Source organism: Orbicella faveolata, unplaced genomic scaffold (genome assembly GCF_042242905.1).
Source record: "Orbicella faveolata isolate gen_17 unplaced genomic scaffold, um_ofav_v1 contig_36, whole genome shotgun sequence".
NCBI lineage: Eukaryota > Metazoa > Cnidaria > Anthozoa > Scleractinia > Merulinidae > Orbicella > Orbicella faveolata.
In genome coordinates, this window is record NW_028301565.1 from 12573502 (window position 1) to 12584015 (window position 10514).

Genomic DNA, 10514 nt, shown 5'->3' on the forward strand with positions numbered 1-10514 from the left:
TTGTGTTACACGGCTCGATGTTTCATTAACTTGTCACGCCGTTTGCGAGAAGATTGCGGGACAAGTTGCGTGACAGATTACACTGTATATCAGGACTTAGTCATGGACACAAGTGTTTACCTGGTTAGTTATGATGGACTGCTGGTAAAACGAGAACACACAGAACTGTCTCTTTGTCTCTTTATTTGCGTTTTTATTATGTTAAAAAAAAAAATAAAAAAAATCTAGCCGATCTTGTCCCTGCTTGTCGGGTTGTTTTCACTTAGCTCTGAGTTGAAGTGTTTCTTCTGTTCCTCATTAATATTCCAACTTTAAAATCCTGGTTTGTTTATCTGCTCCGCCATCTTTGATGACGACACTTGACCACTTTAATGATATGGCCGCTTGCTCTCAAGTGGAGATGGCATAATGAGGGAGGTGAGAGTTTGCTCCCCATGCCTTCTCGGTTTCACTCAACCACGTCATTACACCACACCATTTGAATTGGAATTTTTATTAGCTTTGAGAGCCGTAAGTAATGCGCGAAAAGATTAATGCCAAAATAGTAGAATTTAAGATGCGTGTTCCAAACACTGTATCTAGAAATTTCCGTTGGAGGGACAAGGAAAACAGGAGCGCTAAAGTACAAGTCACGTTTAGTCATTTCCATGGATGCCAAGAAAAGAATCCAACGCAAAAAATCATTGATCTGACTTGCCGACCAAACCTCCTGCCGACTGTCCTCCCGCAAACTTCACCAAAAGAACACAAGTCACTTGAAACTCTTCCGTCCAAGCTGATACAAGTTTAGGAATTTTCGCTTATGTTTAAATAAGATCAAAGTTAAGGCGATGAAAGACTAGTAATTTGTTCCAGGTTTAAGCGTATTTTGTTGAAGTAAATAAATAGACTAATGTGAAAGCAAACGGGCAATTTTCGTCCGTTCATATCATCTAGAATTGCGTTAACTTTGTTTTGATATTTAATTTCAGTTATTTAAAATCGATCGAATCTAATTTGTAAAAAAACCAAATATTTTTCGAAAGAATCGTAGTTTAAATATTGATAGTAAATCTTATTAAATATTCACAGTTAACATCGGTGGAATTTTGAAATTTATTCGCGCTTTTGTTATTGTTAATCTTGGCTATGAATAACATTAAACAACGAAAGATCCTCGGAAACTTACGGCAGTTAGTTGGAAGAGTCGACGTAAACCGAGCGGTAAAATCGACCCGACGAAAGAATTTACCGCTCGGTTTACTTCGTCTAGTCACGATTAACTGCCGCTGCATCCCCGAGGATAACAACGAAGCTGAGCAAGTATTAGAAAAACGATGAGAAACATTCCTAGGTTTAGTTTTTTGAAGACGTAAAGATGAACAATTGGCCTACAAAAGTAAAAAAATAACCAAATATATGCTTGATTTTAAAAGTTGAATTTATAGTTTCGGAATGCAATATTGATAATTGGCTTACAGTTATGTACTTAGTCAAAAAAAAAAAGGTTTTTGCGGTAACTGAAATCTCAGGTTTTGGAAATCAAAATGAGCAATTAGCCAAAGCTTAGTGAAAAAAATATATATTAACTACCAAATTCAAGATTAAGTACGTTAAAGAAGGCAAGATAAACCCTAGAAGTACAAAATTTATATCGAACTAGGATATGTTTGGTTACAAAAAACGTTTACGAGGTCAGTTAAACGTTTTGGAAGTCAAAATGAACAATTGGCCTATGCTTTGAAATTTGATCCCGGAAAATGTAACTATATGTTTAGTAGCTAAGATAAAAGTTTCCCAAAAAGAAGCCTCCTTAATAGGCGTTATTTGTATCATTACGCAACACCCCGGGAAGAAGTGTTGCGTGACAACTCAAGTAACACCAGCGCAGGAGACTGCTTATGAGTTCTTTTAGGTTAACTAATTCCTGGAGTTAATCAGAAAAAAGCCAAAGCTGTTAATTCCAGATAATTTTAATTTATATTTTAAGCGGGTTAATGTTCCCAATTTTTCTTTGAACCGTGGACTGATAGTGTTAATAAATTCTGTTCTTAAGATAATTGTGACTAATTTATTGTTATTAAACGAAAAGAAAATTATTATTTTTAATTAAGAAAAGCCCTAAACGAGAATCAGCTCTTTCAGAAGAATCCCAGATGACTATCAGCTCAATCTAGTGTCGCTTGTGAAATTACAGTCAAGCCAGATCAGTGACCTTCATTGTTAAAAACTAACCCCAACATCCTGGAAATGTACTACCCATGACCTGCACTAAAGCACTACTGTTTTACGTCCTCGACAACAGAAAAATTCTAGAAACACTGATTAAAGACAAACATCTTTCAAGCCAATTGGAATAAAGGTGTGGTTTTCTGACGTACTCAAGTAAAGCCAAAAAGACATGAAAAGCAAACCCTCACCTTCCCCCATGATGCCTTCTCCACTTGAGAGCAAACGACCACACCATCAAAGTGTCCAAGTGCCTCCATCAAAAATGAGCGGAACAGATAAACTCACCAGGATTTCTCAGTTGGAATATTGCAGAGGAACGTCAGAAACACCGTCCTCAGAGCAAGAGTTTCCACAACCCTGCAGCGACATCGATCGGCTAGATTTCAATATGACCATTTGTGTTGTGTGCAGGTGTATGGGCCATCTCAGTTCCTGAAAATAATCTAAAATATACTAAGCTCAGTGGGAAATATCAAATCCACAAAGAAAAGAACAAGCTCATTAGCACAGTAAAAAAACCATTCACTTGACTTAAAAAAACTTATACCCTAACTAGTTCTGCTACTGAATTGATGCTTAAGTAGTAATAACACTTTGACATACTCAATCTGCCTTAGTTGACACTTTGGAGAAAAGCAGGATTAAAAAGCCCGATTCCCTAAGTGGTTCTGAACTACTGAAAACTACTGCATCGAAACCCTAACGAAAATAACCATAAGGGTTAATTTTCTCTCTGTTTTACATGTACTATGATGCCCATATTATGGCTGACTAGGAACGCCCACTAGATCTGAAGGGTCTGTTCTACACCCCTGTTCTTTTGACTATCCCCACGTTTGGCCTACCTTTAACACGTTAGTGTCAACTTGATGCTAATGTGAAGACCTTATGACAGCAAAATTTGTAGTGTTTTCTTAGTTGAGTTAATTAGGAATTGTTTACTTCTGTGCTAATGAGCTTGCTGTGGCACCTTTAAACAAAGGAGGCAAATAAATTATTTTAGAAAAAAAAATTCGTTTTCTAACAACTGATCGAGTAAGAAATAACAATTTTGTATAACAATAAATGCATGTTAGTTATATAAATTTGTGAAATCCTGCAGATTGGTATTGCATTGATTTCATAATTTCTTAATCCTACAACTGAGTATACTTGTATACTTATTTTGGAAAAACGTAGCTCAGAAATTTTTGTAATACTGATCGAGTAATAAATAACAATTTTGTATAACACTTGCCTAATTGAATAAATTTGTGAAAAGCAGTAGATTGATATTGCATTCAATTAATAATTTCTTAATCAGCCAATCAAATTTACTTGCATTACCACAAAAAGGTAGTTTTAGGAAGCTTCCTTTGTTCAAAGGTGATAAAAAAACAATACTATAGTTTCAAGCACCATCATGCTATTGATCTGAACAAAAAAAAAACTCAGTGTCAAAAATGAAAATGTTGCTCACCCAAAGAAAATAATTGTGATCAGTGAGAAATCAATTAGCTAATGATTTTAGAGCATGATGCACGTTGAAACAAAAAAAAAGTAAAACATTTTCTTGAATACAAGTTTCCTATTGAGCAACTTCTTTCCCAAAACAAGTTTATTTGGATTAAAAAATGTACATTGTATTTCATTTTTGAAAGTAAATACAGGAAATATTTTTCTCAAGAAAAGCAAATAGATTAACATTCTGGCAACGATATTTTAAGTACAACATACATGTATATTTTTTTCAAAATCGGACATAAAAATGAAGAGAACCTTAAATGGTTTCTTACGTTGATGTTGGCAAAAGATATTGTTTTTCAACTCCAAACTCAATTTAAGATTTCCGAGGAAAACTAATGGAAGTGAACAGATTTCACCATAAAGCTGCTCCATAGGAATCTTGTGAGAAGGAGAAACTAGGTTTTCATGAGCAAATAAGTGGCTTCTGTAAAATCAAATTTACTGTAATGATTATATCCTGCTGTCTGACTTCTTTAGTGGTACACCTAAATGCCTGTACATATATCAAAAAAGTGTAACTTCAATTTCTTTTCAGGAACTGAAATAAATTGTGGTTAAAACTCAATAGGAATATTTTTAGCTTTGCATTTAAGAGCATCCTAGAATTAAATGAGAATTTTTAATGAGCACTCAAAATGTCTGTACACGAATAAAAAATAAATGAAATGGTACATAAGTTTTGACTGTATTTTCTAGTAACAGAGGCTTTGGAGAAACAATTAAGAATAAAAAATAGCAATAATAACTTTGAATGACCTTTTCATGACTTATTCATCATTTTCAAATTCGTAAAAATAAAAGTCAGATTCTTATGAGTTCATTATTCTGAAAGTCTTGTTGCATGTGATTAAAAACACCACAATGTAAAATGTAGAGGGTGTTAATTAAGAACTAAATAGTTTTGCTTTGATTGAGTAAGACTGAGTGTTCAGTTTAGGTTTCTTTTCTTGGATAAAGAGCATTTCATAAATTAGTTCTACCGGTAATTGAAATATATTTTGGTTTCTTTTTCTGCATGGCTTTTTGAAATTTCATTGTCCGTTTCTGAATTTGACAATAACAATTGCAAAAATTTACTTTTTAAGGCAATTTTGAACAAAACATCGGCTCTTTTTCATTTCATGTCTTTATGCATGAAAATACAACAACAATTATCAAACTTTTCATTCACAGAAACAGATTTTACCATAATTGAATTTCAGTTAATTTTTAGTGACGATTGCTATTCGCATAATTCCGGCTCTGATATAATGAATTGTATGGAAAATGTATCAAGCAAGCCACTTATTTGCAAATGAACGACAACCACACAACACACTGGTCAGTTCAACACTCTGTTTACATGGGTACTAGTCACATGTGCATCACAGTGGTACTGGAATACAATGTTTAAGATCTTCAAATTGCAAGTAGATATAAATTTAAAGGTTGGTAATTGCTATTTTAGTTAGCTGCATATCCTGGGCTTTTTATCTTAACTATTTATTGAGTTATTGAGTGATTTTTTAATTGATTAAATGATTGGTTGATTGGTTGATTGATTGATTGATTGATTGATTGATTGATTGATTGATTGCTTGCTTGATTGATTGATTGAATTTCCCTTTACCTATGTTTAAAAAAGAGATAATTGAAAAAGACAGAAAATAAATAATTAAAAGCTTCTTCTCAATTTGCTCATTAACTAAAATAAAAGCTGCAAAGGAGACTGTAAAACCACATGTGCACATGTAACTAGGAAATGAACAGAGAGTAATAAACTGGTATTACAAATGTTTACTTAGAGTAATCAAAGAATTTTTCATCTCAGTTGGCCCACAGCAATGTGTCACCAATTTTGCTAATTGGAATTTGGAAATATTGGTTTCTCAAGAGTGAGGGAAACCAGAGTACCCGGAGAAAAACCTTCGGGGCAAGGTGCACTATGCCATCTCTGCTACCAGTAATATCTTACATACCTTAATATATCTATAATTCAACTTATGAAAACTCTTCATTCAAGGCTTGCTTTAATCCTTGATCCCCAGTTGTCAGTCCTCAGTCCTATCCTTGCTCCTTGATCCTCTGTTCTGAGTCTTGGGTTGTCTGTCTTGGGTAATCTGTCCTGAGTCCTCTGTCCCAGGTCCTCTGTCCTGGGTCCACTGTCCTGGGTCCTCTGTCGTGGGTCCTCTGTCCTGGGTCCACTGTCCTGGGTCCTCTGTCCTGGGTCCTCTGTCCTGGGTCCACTGTCCTGGGTCCTCTGTCCTGGGTCCTCTGTCCAAGGTCTTCTGTCCTGGGTCCTCTGTCCTGGTTTCCCGGTCCTGGGTCCCCGGTCCTTGATCCTGTGATCTATGTCTCTAACAACTTGCCTGCAAATCCAATATGTAACTAGTAAGTATTTTGTACATGAATTTTGCTAAACTTGCTATAAACAATGTACAAATAATTCTTTTCTCTTAAAATTTTGCATCAGAGTCTTAAGAATTTCACTACCTCCTAAAGGATTACCCAAACATTTATATCCCACCAATACAAACTAATTCCTTGTGCAATCAATCAGTGTTTTTGCAGAAGAATGTTAGCATTGAGACAAATAATGATGTTCCTTGTTGGGATATGTGATTCTGAACCAGACATTAACTCTGAAGCCAGAGGCAAGAAACTCTGATTCATTCCAAGGACTATATTGACCCAGGAATAAATAAGCTTGAAACAAGCAACTTAAAATCCTCTGAACTTATGGACATCTCAATGAAATGAAGACTCTTCTCTGCTCATTACTCTCCCCATTATGACAACATAAAATTTAAATAGTTTGCATATACAATACTTGCAAAAATTTTCGGACAACGTTAATTTCAGACAAAAAAATGTCCAGAAATATAACCGTCTGCTATTTGTATGTGCCTGAAATTTTAAGCATCTAAAATATGTACAGTACAGTATAAAGTACATACTTTTTTCTTGGACAGCGCCATCACACGCATGATGAAGCAAGAACTTGAATTAGGATTTGCTTGTTCTTTTTATCACCTGAAAGGAAAATTTTTGTTTCTTTTATGAGAACATACATGTGATACAGATCAATTCCATAAATTTTCTAGTCTGACTCAAGGTTGGTAGGCGAAAATTTAACTAAGCTATGTTCTTAGACTAGCAAAGGGTCCGAAAATTAAACATCCAAAATTTTTGAAAGTAATGTACCTTTGGCAATTATTAAAACAAAATTAATGCTTATCAAGAACATATCACTGTCAAGCCTGCAAATAACAGTAGGTCAACGGACAATTGTCCAATAAATTTGAGGTTTTGACAGGTAAAAGCTTGGCCTGGTCAGACACTCTGACCAGGCATTTCTGCTACAATGAAAACTAGTGGTAATCATAGATTAAAGAGTGCATTTGAGTTTGGTAGGTTTGGTATGTTAAAAAAGCAAAAATTCTAGGGACAGCATTTTGTGCCTGAGCTGTTGGGTAGACATGAAATTGGCCTCTCTTCAACAGGGGCGAAAACAAATGAATTGATCGCAAAGCATGTACGCACAAGAGGGTTTGTTCTCATTTACACATGTATTTTGTAAAATTAGTTACAACTGGTCAGTAAAAAACACGGACTGCAGTCAGTAGGCCACATATAGTCCACAGTCCGCATTTTATACCCAGTCCATAATGCTTAGTCCACATTTTATACCTAGGTGCATAGTCCACAGTCTGCAGTCCACTGTCCATATTTATGCTGACCATGTAATGGTACATTTTGCTGACCCCTAGTCCATGGACTACCTCAATGGACCTGGTCCATGAACTACTTGAATGGACTACCCATGGACTAGCCTAAATGGACCATCCTGAAATTTGTGGCAAACATAAACTTAACAATGGAACACTTGCAATGTAACAGATTTAACAATCATGGCAGGGTTGTTCGGAAGGTGGTTAACGCTAACCCAGGATTAAAAGTTAACCAACTGAAAGTATAATTTTTTTCTTGTATACAGGATGTTTTTCACTGCTTATCTTTTGTGTATTTTTGAGGTTATTCAAACTCAAAACAGAAGGCCAAACAATAAAAACAGAAAATCTCACTGCAAAGTTACAAAACTCAAATCAAAATTCTCGCTTGACCTGGGTTAGCTTAATCTGGCTTTAAACAACCCGGCCCAGAGCTTTGCTTTTAGCCTTGGCTAAATCTACATACTAGTAATAACCAAAGGTTAGGAAATGCGGGCGAGGACGATGCTTAGTGCTTTGGGTTACTAAAAATGTATCAGGGTTGTTCTAAGTTGTAATCATTGGCGCATTGAGATTAATTTTTAATAGGTGTGTTATACATGGTTCTTGGGGCCTGAAGTAAAATGTTCCACTTCGCGGGGCTAAAATATTTGCCTATTAGGGTAGCTATAATGTTCAGCAGCATCCCTTTTTCCTTTTTGCCAATTTATGTGCTCAAAAGTGTACGTGGAGGTGTTGCATAGAGCAATTTCACTAAACCTATGAAACAGTAACCTACACTAACTACACTATAAAATTCCATGATACACTAGTTTTGTCGTTTTGTTTTGTTTAGTTTTACTAAAACGCTGAAATTGTGCTTTTTTTTTGTCACAAAGGCTTACACATAGATCATATTTCCAGCTGTAATTATGTCATCAAAGCTTATTCTAAAATTGTTTGTCGCACTTTGTCACGCTATACTTAATTTTACAACTCCAAGGATGAGAGCAGATCACAACTTGCTCGACTCCAAGAACGAGAACAGATCACAACTCGCTCTACTCCACACGACGAGAACAGATCACAACTTGCTCAACTCCAAGGACGAGAACATATAACAACTCGCTCGAGGCGGACTTCAAATGCGACATGAACACTGAACAGGAAACGTCCCAAGTTGACACGCTCAATTTGGATTGGACGGTGCTGCTATGCTTGAGTTTCACATGATCCAAGGTCCAAATACACGTGATGCGCGTGATAAAATCACGTTCTTTGCATTCCATACATTCTTAGTGGAAGTCCACCCAAATGGAGTAACAATCGAGTCAGGGCCAAACTAAACAAGTTTTCATCTTAGCGAGAACTGAGTATTCTTTAAAACTGTTTCTTTCAATTTTCAATCTTTTAAATGTACATTAACACTTCAATGATGCAAAACTTTGGCTTTGAAGATCTACATCTAGCACACTGGCCGACTTCACAGCCATCTTTTAAAATATTCTTGTTCAAGTGGAAATGGATTCTGGTTAGTTTACGAGGATTTATCGATCAATTTTGGCAGAACAAATTTGCTCCAAAATCAAGTTATGCCGTGCAAAATAGGTTTCGGGCTCTTCTTGACCCTGCAATTAGTATGTGATGACAAGATTTGGCCCATCACACTGCTGTATTCAGTAACGTTCAAAATTCATCGGCAATCTTCAGGAGTGTTCAGAAGTCATTGGAACGTCTTCGTTAATGTTCTGAAGTCGTTGGATTCTTGTCTGAAATTCGGGTGATGAGAATATGAAAATCACAAACATTTTACTTGGGCAAAGTTGACAGGTATACATATATATGTCTTATTAGATGTTTTGGTGTGTAGGTATCGCCATCCTTGTTCCCAGGGTCCTCTCAGGGGCTGAGTAGGAGAGGACCCTGGGAACAAGGTTGTAGTATCGCTGTATATTTTTGTAAATGAGTTGTGCCATATTTTGACGAGCACGTAGGGCAAGTCAAAATACAAACAACAAGCAAAAATATAAAGCAATACTACACACCAAAACATCTAATGAGAGATTTATTATCCAACTGCTGTAGTCAATAAATTTATCAATGAAAAGAGGGAGAGTGTGACAGTTTTGTGTGCGTGAGCCGACCTGTACGCCAAACAGGTTTTCTACTGTACAAATAACTGTACAATATTGCTGTATATTTGTACTGTTATTTGAACGGTATTCACTGCAGTTGGATAATAAATATACATATACAATGTACAAATGGTCCCTCAGTCTGCATTTCCACCCACTCTGCGATGGCGGCAAAACCTGAAAGCTAATATTTAGGGAGGCTTTCCTTCCGCTTGTTACAGACTGTAACAAACGGATTGTATCAAACGTAACAATACTGAAGATACTTTATGAACTTATTATATAAGCTTACATGTCATTTACAGGCCTGAATTTAATAGTAATACGTCTACATGCAGTGGCAGATCCAGACTTTCAGCTAAGGGGAGGGCCCCGTTTAGTTTTACTTGCCCTGCCGGCTTTTCATCCTTCAGTCATTTCTTCTTTTTTCACCCAAAATAAGGGGGGAGCCCAGGCCCCCCAGGCCCCTCCCCTAGACCCGCCACCGACATGTAACATGCATGCATATGTAAGCTTACATGTAGTAGGCATGAACTTTCTAAACGGCAAACTGTTTGATAAGGCTGGATAAGGATAAACTTACAAATTATTTTGTGCTCACCTTGCTTCTAACTTCTCATTTAGCGACAGCACCTCTTATGGCGGCACTAGTTAGTTGTTCCAGTAGATAACAAAAGTATCTGTTCTCAAACGGGGCAAGCGCCTTGGTCGCCATCTTGAAGAGGAGTGTTCATTGAGGTCTGGGAACTACAAAGTCAAGTAGCTAGTCCCAGGTTATGAGAGTAGATGGGCAACACGTACCACCTTGTAAGCAGAGCCTTTTCTTACGGCACATATAGACCACATATGCTTTTTTCCGTGTAAAAAAGAGACAACAGAGGCTCTGCTCGCAGGGTGAGATTACATGTACGCAAACATACTTGGGAAAAACTGTAGTGATATGCTCCTGAAAAAGTTCCTTGCATCCTTGACA

General features: G+C 36.5%; 1 long non-coding RNA gene across 2 annotated transcripts; it reads right to left on the reverse strand.

Moving 5' to 3' along the window:
* Nucleotides 1-166: 166 nt before the first annotated feature.
* On the reverse strand, nucleotides 167-10277 carry LOC149102307 (uncharacterized). 2 transcript variants are annotated; one of them, XR_016202463.1, is made up of 4 exons: nucleotides 10143-10277; nucleotides 7387-7543; nucleotides 6654-6729; nucleotides 167-6065 (listed from the first exon to the last, which is right to left on the reverse strand). It is a non-coding gene; the product is annotated as an uncharacterized LOC149102307 (long non-coding RNA). The 2 variants fall into 2 exon arrangements; XR_016202464.1 differs by lacking the exon at nucleotides 7387-7543.
* Nucleotides 10278-10514: the final 237 nt, after the last annotated feature.